Source organism: Euphorbia lathyris, chromosome 2 (assembly GCF_963576675.1).
Source record: "Euphorbia lathyris chromosome 2, ddEupLath1.1, whole genome shotgun sequence".
NCBI lineage: Eukaryota > Viridiplantae > Streptophyta > Magnoliopsida > Malpighiales > Euphorbiaceae > Euphorbia > Euphorbia lathyris.
Window position 1 is genome coordinate 8,577,411 of NC_088911.1, and position 15,979 is coordinate 8,593,389.

Genomic DNA, 15,979 nt, shown 5'->3' on the forward strand with positions numbered 1-15,979 from the left:
CTGAGTAAATATGCACACCGAGTAGTAATCTCAAACTGAGAAATCATCCTTTCATATACTACTGACCACTCAGAATATAAAACGCTTAGTATTCTAAACGCTGAGTGTTAGATCCGTTGCATTAAATGCAAAAGCACGCGAATAGCCACCTAGGATGACGTATGCGCCGAATGTGTCATAAAAGCCAGGATCTTTGTCGGTTGACAATCCCAAGGCAAAACTGACACATGGATTCGATAAGATCCACTCTTTACCGCTATAAATAATGGGAAATCCCCATTTTTATTTTCTTTACACTTACCGAATTTTCTAGCAAAGCATTCTCTCTCTCTAAGACTCTCAAAGCTTCCTAATCCTTTTCTGAAATAATGACTAGAGTTTCCGTCAACATCTCCGGTGTCGGTCACCCTAAGACCAGCTCCGATGAACCCTCCAGGCAAACTTCTGTGCCAGAAACCACTAAGGTCACTATGCCGAGCAAAGGCAAAGCTGGCCAAGCTACCTCAACTAAGGGTAAGCCGACCAAGGCCAGAACCTATACCAAAGTATTTGAAGACATTAGCGAATGGAAAGTAGACTTTTCATGATGGGTTTCTGAGACCTTCGTGACATCCGAGCAACCCTTCTGCGAATGGATATCGCAAAATGGATGGACCGAGCTGTTCTCCATTAGGGATCACACCTATTCTGACCTAGTAAGGGAGTTCTACCACAATCTCCGAGTTGCTGATGATAACCAGGACTATCTGGTAACTGTGGTAAAGGAAAAGACCATTCATAAACCCTACTTACCTCGCTAACTTGCTGAAGTTAAAGAATGAGGGAACAAAACTGAGGCGATCTGGAGATCATGAAGGTACTGGGTACGATACCACCTTCTGTAAGCCCGCTGGCCACTCAGGAGAAGTCTCAAGCACCTCAATGGGTCAGCACCAAAAGATGGCTCACTATCTGCTGACCTACTTCATTTATCCCAAGATCAACTGCACCACCTCAGCAACAAATTTTGAGCAATGCTTCATATGGCATATGCTGACATACAAGCCGATCAACATACTAGTATTCTTCATTTCTGAGTTCATAAGGAGCACTGGAACGCTCAGACTGGGATCACTCATCACCAGAATCCTCTTAGATCATCAAATTGATCGATCTGAGGAAACTAAGGCTAGAGGATCTGAGATAACCGCGGCTTCGCTGAGGGCTTTGAAGTTCAATCAGCCATTAAAGAAAGGAAAAGCTGCTGCTGAACAACAAGCTGAGGAAACAGCTCCAAAGCAAAGCCAAAGGACAAAGGCTCCAGCTGCCCGCAAGAGGAAAGCTGTTGTGACTCCTTCAAAGAAAGCTGAGCCTCAGGCCAAGAAGCCGAAGTCAGCTACTGAACCAGGCCAGGAGAGACCTAAGTCAGCTGAGAAAAGGAGCAGGCAAGATGAGCCTGAAATTGAGGAAAGAACAAATGCTGATGAGCAACCTCAAAAGAAGCAGAAGTCTTCTACACTGACTCCTATTGATGCTATTCCTACTGATGTCGTTGTTCCTGGTGATTCTCACTACACACAGTGTCTAGGAACTGTAGATGAGCATCAAGAAGATGAAGTGCATCTGGACGATCAGTTCATTGCACAAGTTGAGGAAGAGTTAGATGGTGATAGTGAAGAAGATGAAGAACAAGAAGTAGAAGGCGGTCAGGATGACGCTGAGGACTTTAAGGAGACAGATAGTGAGATTGGAGCTGAGCCAACCAATACTGTGTTGGCTGCCGGAAATGAACAAGAACCTGACCAATCCAATGTTAATCAAGAACAAGAACAAGCTGACCAGCTTAATGCTGATCAAGAGGAAACTTCTCCCTCTCACTCAGGAGAATCTATACAAGCTGACACTCCTCCTCCAAGAAGAAGATTAATCAAGGCAAGTCAGAAGTCTGTCATTGACACTCCTCCTCCAACTGTCCCTGACTTTGTTATCCAGAAGCCGACCCAAGACCCGTCTAAACTCAAGCTGAAATTTTTCAGAAAACAACCATCTTCTACTCCATCGCGGCTTCCCTTGAAAAGCAAGCCTCGGTTTCTTCACCAAAGGAACACGCCGACTTGAATGCTTCTGCTAACTCTACAAGCCAAGTAGAGCCAATTCCCGTCAATGCTGTCACTACAAGCATTGTGCTGACTCAGAACATCCCTGCTCCAGTCAGCACAGACAGCATTCGGATCACTTCTTCTCCAATCAACACTTCTGCCGATCAATCAGTGTTACCTGAGACTTAAGTGCAGATTGGAAACACACTTCCAGTCATTGACCACGTTATTCCTCTGACTCCTCTTCCAACCGGTCATACTGAGGCAACAAGGCAAGTTAATGAAGGCCCTCTTAACTACTTTCATGCCACCGAGTCTGGAAAAAGAATCATCGACTCGGTGCAAACACTGATCAAAGACCTTCATCAAACCACTCAACCTGCTGCTGGGTCTTCTACTGTTGAGACAACTCAGCTCTCCCATGTAACTCAGCTTCTCAACGAAGTTAAGGGATTCAAGGACTTGCTGAGTGTCATCGTTACCTTTCAAGCACAGCAAGCTAAGCAGGATTCCATCGCAAAGCTGGCTGAGATCCAGCTGACAATAGTTCAACATCTCAACGCTCTTCAAGAACAAGTTCAGACTTTGTCAGCTGCGAACACACGCTATGCAACTTCTGATGAAGTCAAAATGCTTTTTGCTCAGCTTCACACTGAGCAAATTAAAACCAACGAGCAAATGGTCTCCTACTCTCAGTGCTCAGTGGAGCAAATTGGTGAGGCCGTTCGATTGCTGAACTTGAACAAGCAAGAGATGGATACTGACGCTATGAAGCAAAATGAAATGCTGTCTATCACCAGACAAACCTTCAACCACATACGTCACACAAATATACAGCGTCAATACTACGACACATCCTTACTGAAGACTTTTCATCAAGTCGTTGCTGGTCTGACCGATGCACTTACCTGGATAGGTAAATCTCAAGCTTTCATAGTAAGCATGATCAGCGCTGCTGAACTCAATATACCCGCCGAGGTATCAGATGATGGAGTTGCTATTTTTGATGGTGTCAATGGAAGCGCCGATAGACTTAAGGCGCTGTCCACGGAACTGACCAGAGCCGTCTTAACCGACGCTTTTAGGATTCCTCCTCCCGATGCTGACAAAACGGGGGAGAAAGAACAAGCTAGAACACATCATGAGTATAGTCAGTCCAAGCAAAAGAAAAAGAAATAGAATTTAGGCTAGCTCAGTTATGCTAAGTTTGTAGTCTCTATGTTTATGATTTTCTTTTGTTATATACGCTGACTGCTTCTAGTAATATCAATACTTGCATCTTTTCTCCAAAACTGAGTTATGAATTATTATATACGATGCTGAGTATTAAGTTATTATGTATCTTCAATTACATCAACTATGTTTAATGCTTATAAAACTTGTTGATTGTACCCAATGCTGATAACTTGTTTGACATTGACTTGTATGTTTATATAACATTGTCTTATAAAACTCATTGAACGACAAATTACTCAGCGCCCTCTGAATGCTATAACTTCCACTTAAACACTGAGTAAAATAGAATATGTTCCATGAGCTGACCTATATCTATAAACTAACCTTAGACTTACTCGATTAAACCTTCAAATGTTTAGAGTAAAACTAAGTCAGTAGCTCAACCCTTACGGGGGAGTTTGCTAAGCTATATTAGGTCAACTATTATGGGGGAGCTCAATACTGAGTTCTTCGCTGAATAGTTTTGCCAACATCAAAATGGGAGAGTTTGTTGAAACACCTTTCCACATAATTTTGATTTGACAAAATTGTTTAAGTATAATTAAAAACATATTCTAAACACACTAAGTTTAAATGCTTTAATTTATTCTACTAATGTGTTTGTTCAATGTTGAGTTAAATTGTTTATAAGACACAAAGACTAAAAGGCCCAAAGCCCAATACGGAACTCAAAGCCCAAGTCAAACAGTTTAAAGCAACTCGGCCCGCGTATGTCAAAACGCTATCGTTATGTACAAAACGCAGCTCAGCAGAAGAAGGATCTAGAAGACCTTCGAGGAACAACTTCGGGACGAAGCTGCTGAGTTGATTCGACAAACAGTACAAGACAGCAGCTGGCTAAGAACAACTTCCAGACAAAGTGTTTCCACTTTGGGTAAAGTTCAAAAGACACAGTATACTGTCTAGTTGACATTACCATAAATGGAGAGACATTCTGCTGAGCTGACCAAAAGCTGACCGAGGACAGAAGATACTCAAATCTGATTGGCCGAGAGCTCTGAGCAAGTCAGGACGACAACGACAGGAAGTCATTTCCCTCCAACAGTTATTTCGAAATTCGAAATGACCGACACCTCAGACGTCTCTATAAATAGAGCCCTTCAGTTGCTTCATTCAACACAGAACTTGATCAAGCCATTACGCTGACCAAATTTCTACGCAAAGTTCTGCAAGAAAAAGCAAAGCAATCTTACACTAAATTTCATATCTTTTGTGTAAAAGTCTAGAGTGATTATTCAATCATCTAAGGTGTCTTAGCAATCATTGTTTAGGACAAACACTTATCATTTCTAAAAATTAGAAAGGAGAGGCTGAGTACTCGGTTATAGTACTCAGCGAGAGATTAGGATTGAGTAGAGGTATAGAGGAAGGTACTCTTGTTATACTCAGTTGCTAAGATTGTAAAAGGTTTGATGCTCTACCGTTAAAGAGCTCAGTAGAGAATTCGAAATCTCGGAACGTGTTCCGGGGACAGGACGTAGGCTTGGAAGCCGAACCTGGATAAATCTGCTGAGTAACATATTTCTAACCTTTAACTCCTTCATATATTTATTGCTTGCTTAAACAAAAACTGACCAAGTAAAGAGGTCAAGCTGAGTTGTGCGCATTGAATATCTGAGCTCAGGAATAGACTCTAAGTGCTATCTCCTGACTCAAGTAAAGAAAACTGACCTAGTCACTAGTTGACTAAGCCAGTATCTTGCTATTCACTCAGCGCCGCTGTCCAAACCTTTTTCTCACGAAAAAGAAGTCTGCCCTAACTTAAAATTTTTAAATAGTTCCTAACCCCCCCTTGGAACTATACTTGTAACGTTATAAGGGACCAACAAAGGATAGAGATGAAATCAAGAAATTTGGCAAACTAAGCAGGAGGGGAGCAACAATGACTTGTACAAACTGCAAGAACTAGGGGCACAACAGAAAGGGTTGTCCAGCATTAAAGAAAGCTGGTAGAGAGGTACATTTTTTACAGCTCGAATAATATGTTGAAGAAAGTGTCCTGTTTTTTGGTCTTTTTTGTACAGCTCTAATAATATTTTGGTGGAATGCAGGGTGCTGGCCCGAGTGGAACGCAATCTGCTGGTGTTGGTTGTAGTGGAACAAAGGATGCCGGAGTTGGGTGTAGTGGAACAAAAGATATCGGAGCTGGTTGTAGTAGAGCAAAAGAGGTTGGTGCTAGTGGAACGCAATCTGCTTGTGGAAGTGGAATGCAGAGTGCTGCCCCTACTGGAACACAATCTGCTTGTGGAAGTGGAATGCAGGGCTCAACCTCGTCAGTGATATGATCTACACTATTTGATTCAGAAAGCTTGGTAGTGTATGGAAGAAAGAGGCCTAGTAGTCCTGTTACTCCTGTTACCCAGACTCATTACAAGAGGCCTAGATTTTCAGGGGTAGGTGTGTTCATATCTGAACGAACTAGGTGGACTTGTGCTCAGGTATTCCTTGTTTTTATTCGGTTTTTATAATAAATGATGTGTACTGTGTGTGTGGAATTTAGTTTGTGATGTTTGCTTGACATGTTTGTATGGTGTATGTAGAGTTTAGCTGGTGAAAGGACCGTTCTTTCAACTGGGCCAAGCATATTGAAGAACTTATCTGAAGTTACAGGCAACCTTGGATTCCAACCTGATAAACTGAAATGGAAAGGCAAACAAGCCATGACTGCCACACAATTACAGCAAGCAAAACTGGATAAAAGAACACATTTAAAGGCAAGAGCATCAAGGGCTAGAAACTCAACACAAACAAGTGCAGCTCAGCCTGTACCAAAAGCACCCACAAGTGCAGCTCAGCCTGTACCTAAAGCACCCATAAATGCAGCTCAGCCTGTACCAAAAGCACCCAAAAATGCAGCTCCAGTTAGATTTACAAGATCAGTTTCACAACAAATAGCAGCTTCACAACCAAATGCAAGAGGACCTCGTCTTACAAGATCAGCCGCTCATCAAGCAAATTCACAACCAAATGCACCTACAACTGTTAGATGGATGCCTTAATTATTTTAGCTTTGTGTTTTTGGCCTTTTTGGCTTTATTTTGTGGCCAAATTGATATCTTGGACATGTTTGATATTATAGGCATTTTGTTATTTTGGACATGTTGATATTTTGGCCATTTTGGCTTGTAAACATCTAGTCAGACAGTTAGGATTGGCAGCAGCTTTGTACTCTGCCCTTTTTGGCCATTTTCATTTGGCATTTTGTTTGTCAAGTTTCCTGTAATGAACAAATTTCAAGATATATGTCAAATTTCAGGTTATATTTCAATTGTCTACTGTTAGAAGCTTTCAGGTTATATTTCAATTGTCTACTGATAGAAGCTTTCAGGTTATATTTCAATTGTCTAAAGAGAACAATTACAAGTCTGAAACATGAAATAACAAGTACAAACTTCACAATTAAAGGCTTAACATTTCAAGCATAACAATTACAGTGTTAAATGAGAATTACAAACTTCACAATTACAGGAACATTTCAAGCAATTCAATCATTTGACAAGCTTAGCAATGGTCTCAATTACACTTCCCTTCAGTGTTGCATTCATAACAACTCAACTACTCATAAACCACACCCCTGTTAAAAACCCTACAATGTAAATGACTACCATTCTCTTCCATTGACTTCTACTGCCTGATATCTTGTTCATTTGTATGCTGCCATTCCCATCTTCCTCTTGTTTAACCCTATTCAGCAGACATGTGATTACTTTTCTACTTTGGCAATGAACTTCTTCTCTATCAAACCAATTGAAAAATCCACAATATTTGGGTCCCTGCAATTCCACATTTACAATTAACTCAAGCCAATTATCAATGAATTGTAGGTAATCAAAAAGCTAAAACACATACCCCATAATTTCGACATCCATAAAAACGTCTTCCTGGATTATGAGGTCTCCATGACACTTTCAGTACAACACGTTCACCACAGAAATAGATCTCGTGACCCATCATCAACTCAATTTCCTTCCCTTTTCAGGAAAAATCAATTTCGTCACACAACTTCAAAGGAACAGAACTTCAGATGAATAACCCAGAAGAAATGAAACCGTTTAGCGAGAAGAAATCACAGATGGAGAGAAGAACGAACCAGAAGAAATCTAAATCGATTAGCAGAAGATGGAGAAGAAGAAGAAGAACTGAAAATGGCGAAGAAGAAGAAGAGAAATCGATGAGCATAAGATGGAGAAGAATAAGAAACGAAAATGGCGAAGAAGAAGAAGATAATAAGGAGATGTTACCGTTGAAATGCATACGATCTCAGCCCTCATGCGCGTCTGGCGTTTGAGAACCAAACATTTGCCATGTCAGCGCCACGTCTGCGATGAGGGGGTAAATTGGGTGGATTTTGGAGAGTTTAGGTGGTCAATAGGTTGTCCCTTGAGTTTAGGGGGTAAAATGAAAAAAAAGGTCAAGTACAGGGGGCTCCGTATGTATTAAGCCTATTACTGCATCATGGCCAAAGGTTAGGAAAAATGGACTTACTCCAGTCACCCGTGTCTTAGACGTTCGCATAGTCCAAAGTGTTTCCGAGAGAACTTTGTGCCATTCTCTAGGATTGTCTTCTAGCATTTTCTCCAAGATTTGGATTAGAATCTTGTTGGACGCCTCAGCTTGACCATTTGCTTGTGCGTAAAATGGAATGGAATGAATCAATTTAATCCTGTACTCTTCCACGAACTCATTCATATCTTCGCCTGTGAACATGGTTCCTTGATCCGTGGTAATGGATTCTGGAATTCCGAATCTATGAATTAAGTTCTCCTTGATGAACTGGATTACTTGTGATTGGCCGACTTGCTTCATTGGTGCTGCTTCTACCCACTTGGAAAAGTAATCTGTGGCAACTATGATGAAATAATGGCCTTTTGACGAAGCTGGAAATATTTTCCCAATTATATCAATATCCCATCCTCTAAAAGGCCATGGTTTCACAACTAAGTGTAATTCTTCTGAGGGCACTCATTGGATTTGGCCATACAATTGACACTTCTTGCAACCCTTCGCATATGTGATGCAATCTCGTAGGATCGTTGGCTAGAAGTACCCATGACGATTTATGAGCCACCGCATTCTCCTTCCGGACTGGTGAGCTCCGCATGTGCCTTTATGGACTTGCTTCATGACCTCCATTGCTTTTGGAAAGCCAAGGCATTTAAGCAGCATCCCGTCGTAGCTCTTACGGTACAAATCACCTGCCATCAACATGTAATTTCGAGATTGAATGCTTAGTGAATATTTTACTTTTTAGGATGGGTCATTGAGGTAATCGATGAATGGTTTCCTCCAATCCTGAGCTAAGTTAATGTCGATGTCTAATGACTCAAACTGGACGCCTCTATCCGCCACGGAAGGATGACCCTGCCTTCTGATGACGACGACTTTGTATGCTGTCTCTTTGGAGATTTTCATTCCAGAAGAAATTTGGGCTAACTCGTCAGCTTCCCAATTGTCATTTCTTGGAATATGCTCCAAACTGACATCATCAAACATTTCTAGAAGTTGGATTGCAAATGCGAAGTAAGGTAACAAAGATAAACTTGAGCATTTGTATTCTCCTGTTAGGTGCCGGATGACCAATTGTGAATCATCGAAAATCTTGACCTCTTTTGCTCCTAGGTCGATTAAGATTTCCAAACCAATGATCAGAGCTTCATACTCAGCTTGGTTGTTCGTGCATTCGAAATCCAAGTTTACAGCTAATATCGTTTTAGTCCCGGATGGGGCTGTGATGATCACTCCTGCTCCATTGGAACTGTTTGTGCTTGAACCATCGAACTTTAACTGCCAAGGTTCTTTGTGTGTCAGATAGATTGGAAGTTCTGCCTCTTCGGGATATTGGAAGCTGGTTGGGTGATCAGTTACAAAATCTGCAATTGCTTTCCCTTTTACTAAGGATTGTGGGAGATACGTCAAGGTGAACTCGGCCAATGCTAGTGACCATTTCCCTATTCTTCCTGAGAGGATGGGATGGTTTAGCATGTACTTTATCAAATATGTGCTAGCGATGACATAAACTCTCGCTTTGAGCAAGTAATGTCTTAACTTCGTGCAAGCGAAGTAGAGGGCTAAGCACGTCTTCTCATCTGGGTCGTATCTCATCTCTGTTGATAGCAACGTTCGGCTTAGGTAGTAGATGGATTGTTCATGGCGGTTTGCATTGTCTTGGGCAAGTAGGCACTCAATTGACTCGTCGGTTGCTGATATATAGAGCTTGAGTGGAGTGCCCTCTCTTGGTGGCATCAAAACAGCTGGATTACTCAAGTAAGTTTTGATTTCCTCGAATGCTGTTTGATGCTTGTTGTCCCATTTGAAGCTTTCTTCGTCTTTGAGCCTCAGCAGATCTGAGAATGCTCTGGACTTTCCAGCCAAGTTGGATATGAATCATCTCAAATAGTTTACTTGGCCCAAGAATCATTGCAACTCTTTTTTATTCTTTAGAGGTTGCGCTTCTTTGATTGCCTTTGCCTTATTATAGTCGATCTCGATTCCTCTTTGATGGACCAAGAATCCGAGGAAGTTCCCTACTTTGACTCCGAAGGCGCACTTCAGAGGGTTGAGCTTTAGGTTATACTTTCGCATTCGTTCGAAGCTTTTCCTCAAATGGTCGACATGTTCTGTTTCTCGCTTGGACTTAATAACGATGTCGTCTACATATACTTCCATGGAGGTGCCGAGTAAATCGTGAAAATGGCATTCATCGCTCTTTGGTATATGGCGCCGGCATTTTTTAAACCGAATGGCATGACAACCCACTCAAACGTGCCAATTGATCCTAGGCATCGAAATGCCGTTTTTGCAATGTCTTATTCAGCAATGGGGATTTGGTTATATCCCGCATAACAATCACAAAGAGATATCAATTCATTTTTAGACATAGCATCTACTAACATATCGGCTATAGGCATCACATAGATGTCTTTTGGCGTAGCTAGATTTAAATCACGGAAATCTACGCATACGCATAATTTACCGTTCTTTTTCACTACAGGCACGACGTTAGATAGCCATACCGCGTACTTTGCTGGTCTGATGAATTTATCCTTGAAAAGTTTTTCTATCTCTTCCTTCACCTTGCCTTCGACCTTTTTGCTCATCCTCCTTGTTGGTTGCTTGAAGGGTTTGAATTCTGGCTTGATCGGCAATCTATGCTCCACCACGTCTTTGCTCAACCCGGGGGCATTTCAACCCACAGTCTTTGAACTCATGAAGCAAACTGATAATGGCTTCTTTTAATGCTGGGCGTAGTAAGCTACTGACAAATATAACCCGAGGTTCCTCTTCCCTTCCTAGATTTACTTCATCTAGAGGATCGACTGCCATGGAACATTCATCTTCTAACTTTGGGTTTGCCCTTTTCAGATCTTGTAATCGGATTTCTTCTCATTGAGGATTTAGTTCTGTTGTTCCTTTGGGGGTTTTGACTTTTGAGACCCTCATGTCATTTTCTTGGTACAGTTTCTCCGTTAGTTATTGTGCATTCAGTTTTGATATAGCGGCTGAAGCTACCGCTTCTTTTCTCGATATTGTCTTAATCATGGAATTTCTTCAATTATCGGTTCATTACGGAATGGCCTTCGGCGAGGCACGATTGCCGTTGGCTTTAAGATATTTTTAATCTCTTCGCCACATGATTGCTCTTTGTAATGGGACCCAACTCGGATTGGGCCAATAGATTCCTCATAAAGTCTGGCTTCGACTACATCTGAGTAGGTTTCGGACGACTTCTCGTTCGCCCGAATAACTTCCACATCGTCTCCCTTCCAAAATAGAAGAAGTTGGTGCAATGACGAGGGGATGCATGAGTTGGAGTGAATCCAATCTCTCCCCAAAAGCGCCTGATAGCTCGTAGTTGAATTTACCTCGAAGAAAGCAGCCATGGCGGTGTGAGAGCCAACGGTGAGCTCCAAAGGTAGGAAACCGTATGTCTTCGCAATTTCTCCCGTGAAGGCTGAAACCGATACCTCTGATGAGATTATATCTTCCTCCGATTTTCCTAGGGCTAGGACCATCTTCATCGGCATGATGTTAACGGTTGATCCATTGTCGATGAGCACTTTAGAGATAGGTTTGCCATCTACATGAGCCTTGACGTATAAATGTTTAATATGGCGGGTCATCCTTGGAGTGGGCTTGTCAAAGTAAACCCTCTTCATACCCTCTTCACTCGATGCCTTCGATATTGTGTCTTCTTGCTCCTTATGCTCAAGTTCGGGGACTTTCTTCTTGGTGTCTTCACCTCTAAAATCCGAAGGTAAGATTAAAGAGGTAGCTGCACAATCTATCCGTATGATGAAATCTCCAACCCGAATCTAGAGGTTTTTCTCTTGGTTTTTCCCTCCTCCTCCCGCATCATTAGAGTTAACGCTGGGTGATTCCTTTTGACTATTTCTTTTTTATGCCTCTCTTTTCCTTAATCTTCTTTTCGCATTTTTTGAGAGAGGCATTGGGAACTTCTTGTGGCTATTTAATTGCCATTAATCGATGGGTGACGTGCTCGAAGGTGTCACGAAACGCGATCGTTGTTGTTGCACCTCTCTTTTCTTTCAATTTTGTGATTGCCTTGAACTCTCCTCCAACTTAGCTGGCATCACCTTTGGTACCCATATCTGCCGAGTCCTCAGGTTGCAATGTTGCTTTCCTTTGCCCCCCACACTAGTGAAGTGGCATTGATCATGTTGGCTACCGTGAATGGGTCATCATCGATCAGTATGCTTTCCTTATTTTCCAAGAATTGGAGTATCATGCGGTTAATCCTATCCTGCACAGCATTTCTAAAACCAAAACAAGTTTGAGTATTATGGCTCTAGTTGTCGTGATACTTACAGTAATCTCATCCACGCATTTCCTCTTTGGATGGGATCACATGTCTAGGCGGTAATGTGATGAACTGCTCTTTTAACAAGTAATCAAAAATCTCTTCCGTCTTTGAGACGTCAAAAGTATATTGGGTGGTTGGAATCCTTTTGACTACCTTTGGTGTTTTGGGATTTTTTAACAACACGGGACATGTTCGAGATCCGGTGTTTGTTAAGTCGGCGATGGCTACCTCATGTGTTTGTACATCCCCTTGATAGCTTCCCATAGAGTTCTTCTTGTGTCGATGATCTTCCCTCATCAATTCCTCGTACTCTGAAACCTTGGCCACCAATTCATAGTAGTCATGAAAATCGATTCCCTGAAATTTCTTCTAGTTTTTGAATTCTAGTCCACGTTGGGCAATCTTTACGAATTCGACCTCGGGGATATTGATTCGACATCGATGTCGCATCTTTTTGAATCGGTTGATAAAATTTTCAACTGGTTCCCCATGTCGCTACATCATTTGGGACAGCTCTGTAACACAAACCTCGGGCTCCATTCGATAGAATTGGTTGTGGAAAAGCCTTTCCATTTGTTCCCATCCATGAATGGACCCTGATGGCAAAGTGGTGTACCAAGAGAACGTTGGTCCTGTTAGTGATCCTGGGAATAAGCGTAAGCGTAACATGTCGAAGTTCATATCCATGCTCAAACCACTGCATTGAAAGGTGAAGCGTGCCACATGCTCTACAGTGGATTGCCCTTCTTCTCCTGAAAACAAAGTGAAATCAGGGACTCTAAAATTATGAGGTAAAAGATATAGTTGATCATACTACTGTGGATACGATTTTTGGAACTCGGGTCGGTACACCTCCCTCACGGCTAGCCCATAAATTTCTTGGACGATGTTTTTTATGCGTTGGGCTTCTCCTAAGTTGTTGGTGGGCTCCACATGCATGTGCATCATCCGTTGTGGGTGAAAGCTGGTTCCTCTCCCATTGTCCCCATATTACGAGTATAGCTTTCCTCGTAATATTCGGCATGGTTACTAGGCCCGATATGAGAGCTAAAATGTTGTTGAGGTGGTGGGACTTGAACCGGTTCTAGGCTGATCCTATCGCCGTGCTCATTGAACCTGAGATTCTCTTCTCGAGCTGGTGGCGGGATGTACCTTTCACCGGCACCTGAGATCGGTGTTCCCTTTCCATTGTCTGCCGGTCCTTGGGATGTTGACTTTTGTGAGAAAAGCTCGACACATTTTTCTGGGATTTTACCGATCTCTCCGGTTAAATCGACAATTCTCTCCTCAAGGGCTGGAACTTTGATGGAATTGGCTACCACCTAATTGTTAGCTTTAAGCATGGCTTCGTTGCTAGCTTTGATCGAATTGCACATAGCCTCATGACTATTCTTCATGGTTTGTAGGAACCCATTTAGGAATTGGTTCATCTATTTCTCCATGCTCGCAATGATCGTGGTCATGTCGGGCAACGGTGATGCTTGAGGTGATTGCTGGTTCGCACCTTCGAAATTGCTCACCGTCTCGGCTACGAAGCCTTCGAGTACTCCGGATTCATTGTTATGATCTCGGTTCTGATTTTGACTCTCTTCGGAGTCCGATGGAGTTGGATCTTTCCCGGTGTTCTTCCTAGGACGTATCCTCCGTGAGTATTGATAGGTGAAAATGATGAAATTGAGTTAGTAATCGAGTTTGAACAAGAAAGAACAAGAAAATAAATGAATACTTATTAATGGGATAAAAAGCAAAGCATGAACAACAAGTGGTTTAAAAAACTGAGTGTGAAAAATTTGGACTTAAAAACGGGTTCTAAATTTTTTGGCAAAGCTTAAAAATCAATGTCCCACTGGGCGTGTCAAAAATGGTTAGCGATATTTTCGAAATATGCTAATTTCAACCTTGTCACGTGTGGTTAGGGTGCGGACGTGCCAGAGAAATTATTTCTCAATTATGAAAGACGGTTAAGTTTGTGAAATTATACGTCGAAAACATGAATTCTAATAGAAGCGATTGGCGAGGGATGCAAGGATTGAAAAAGTCCATCTTGGGTCTCTAGCGCCGTTTATAAAAACTTTGCTAGATTAATTATTTTTATTTAAGCTAAGCGTATAAATTGAAGACGGGTAAAATAAAGAAATTAAAAGTGCGAAATTGACACGAGATTTGGTGAAAAATTGGTATTTTATTGATTTGATCAAGGTTTGAATACATATGTTCGAAAAGCATGAAATTGAAAATGAATTACAGTTGAAACATTTCTATACTAAACATATAGACAATCAATTGAATTGGGAAAAAACAAATCAATACAAGGAATTGAAATGCAATTAAAATAAAATTGAAATTCAACGACAAACTCGGAGCCACAATAGCTATCTCGGTTGGACGTTGAACTTTGATGTCGGCTTGAAGTTCTCGGAGTACCGCGGTTGGTTGGGCCCGTATGGTGTACGATCTTGGAAATGTCAAAACATGTGTTAGGCAAATGGGGCAGATTTAACCTTTGACTTCGGTGGGCTCGATTGAGTGCTTAAGAACGCGGAATTGGACGAGTAGATAGGCTAAATTTAACTTCGGAAGGTCAGGAACAAACTTCTATAAGGAATCGAAGGCTAAAACAGACTCTAAATGGACGAAATTGAGTTTTGAAAACAACCGGACGAATCTGGAAAATTCTGGGAACAGACTAGCTAAAAGAATTTGGGCTGTAAAGATTGGCTTGTAACTATAGTTTCTGAGCACGAAATTGGGAAAATACATATACTAGATTGAAATTCAAGACGTCAGGACCAACTTTGTTGAAGGGATCGAAAGCAAAAAATGAATTTAAATGGACGAAGTCGGGCTTTGATAATACTTGGACGAATCTGGAAAATTAATTTGAAAACAGAATTCTAGCTAAGAATTAAGCAAATTAAAGGCTTGGGAATGCTAAATTGAATTGAAAAAACTTGGAAAGAGGCTATTGGAACTTGGATTAAAGCTAAAGGCAAGCTACAAAGCTAGGAAAAGGAAATGAAAACTAAGAACTTGAAGAACAAAAAACAAAAAAACTAAGAATTAAGCATTGAAGCTTTGAAATGGGGTTTGTGTATTGAATGAGTGTGATTTTTATGAGAGTGAGAGGGTCTATTTATAGTTTTTTAGAAGGGCAATTAGTGTCATTTTTTTTACCCCACTTCCCTTATATTTCTCTCATAATTTTACCACAAAATGACACCTCATCAACCAATTAAACTTCCATCAACCAATTCCTAACTTCCCTCAATCTCTTCCAACTTCCACCAACTGACATGCCACATCACTTAGCTAAATTAAGGTTAGGGAGAGATTAAAGGGTGGTCATAGGTGTGAGGAAGGGTTAGGTTTCGTGGGTCAGCTTTGGATGCGGTTCGGTGCGCGTCGGGAAAACCGGATGAGACGAACGAAGCCCTGAAAATTAATTCCAGAGGTAGGTCTCGCCGAGACCTACCAAAAATATTTTTTTTTATTTTTTTTTATTATTTTTTGTTTCCTTTTATTTTTCTTATATATTTTATTTCAATAAACTTTCATTAAAATTAACTACATACTCTATTTACATATTTTTACATATTTATTTATTGGGCCAACAAGTATCCCCTTCTATAAATTGATTAGAATTGATAATTTATACACAAAATGGAAACTATACCCTAAAATTAAACACAAGCTTTCTATACATATGAAAATAAAATTTATTTTATTTTGGGCCAACAAAAATAAAATTTTCGAAAGCAGATAAAATAAATGACACTCTATTAACCAAATTTTATATTCGAATCTAACTTTTATGGCCATTATGGGCTTAATGAGACCGAAAATA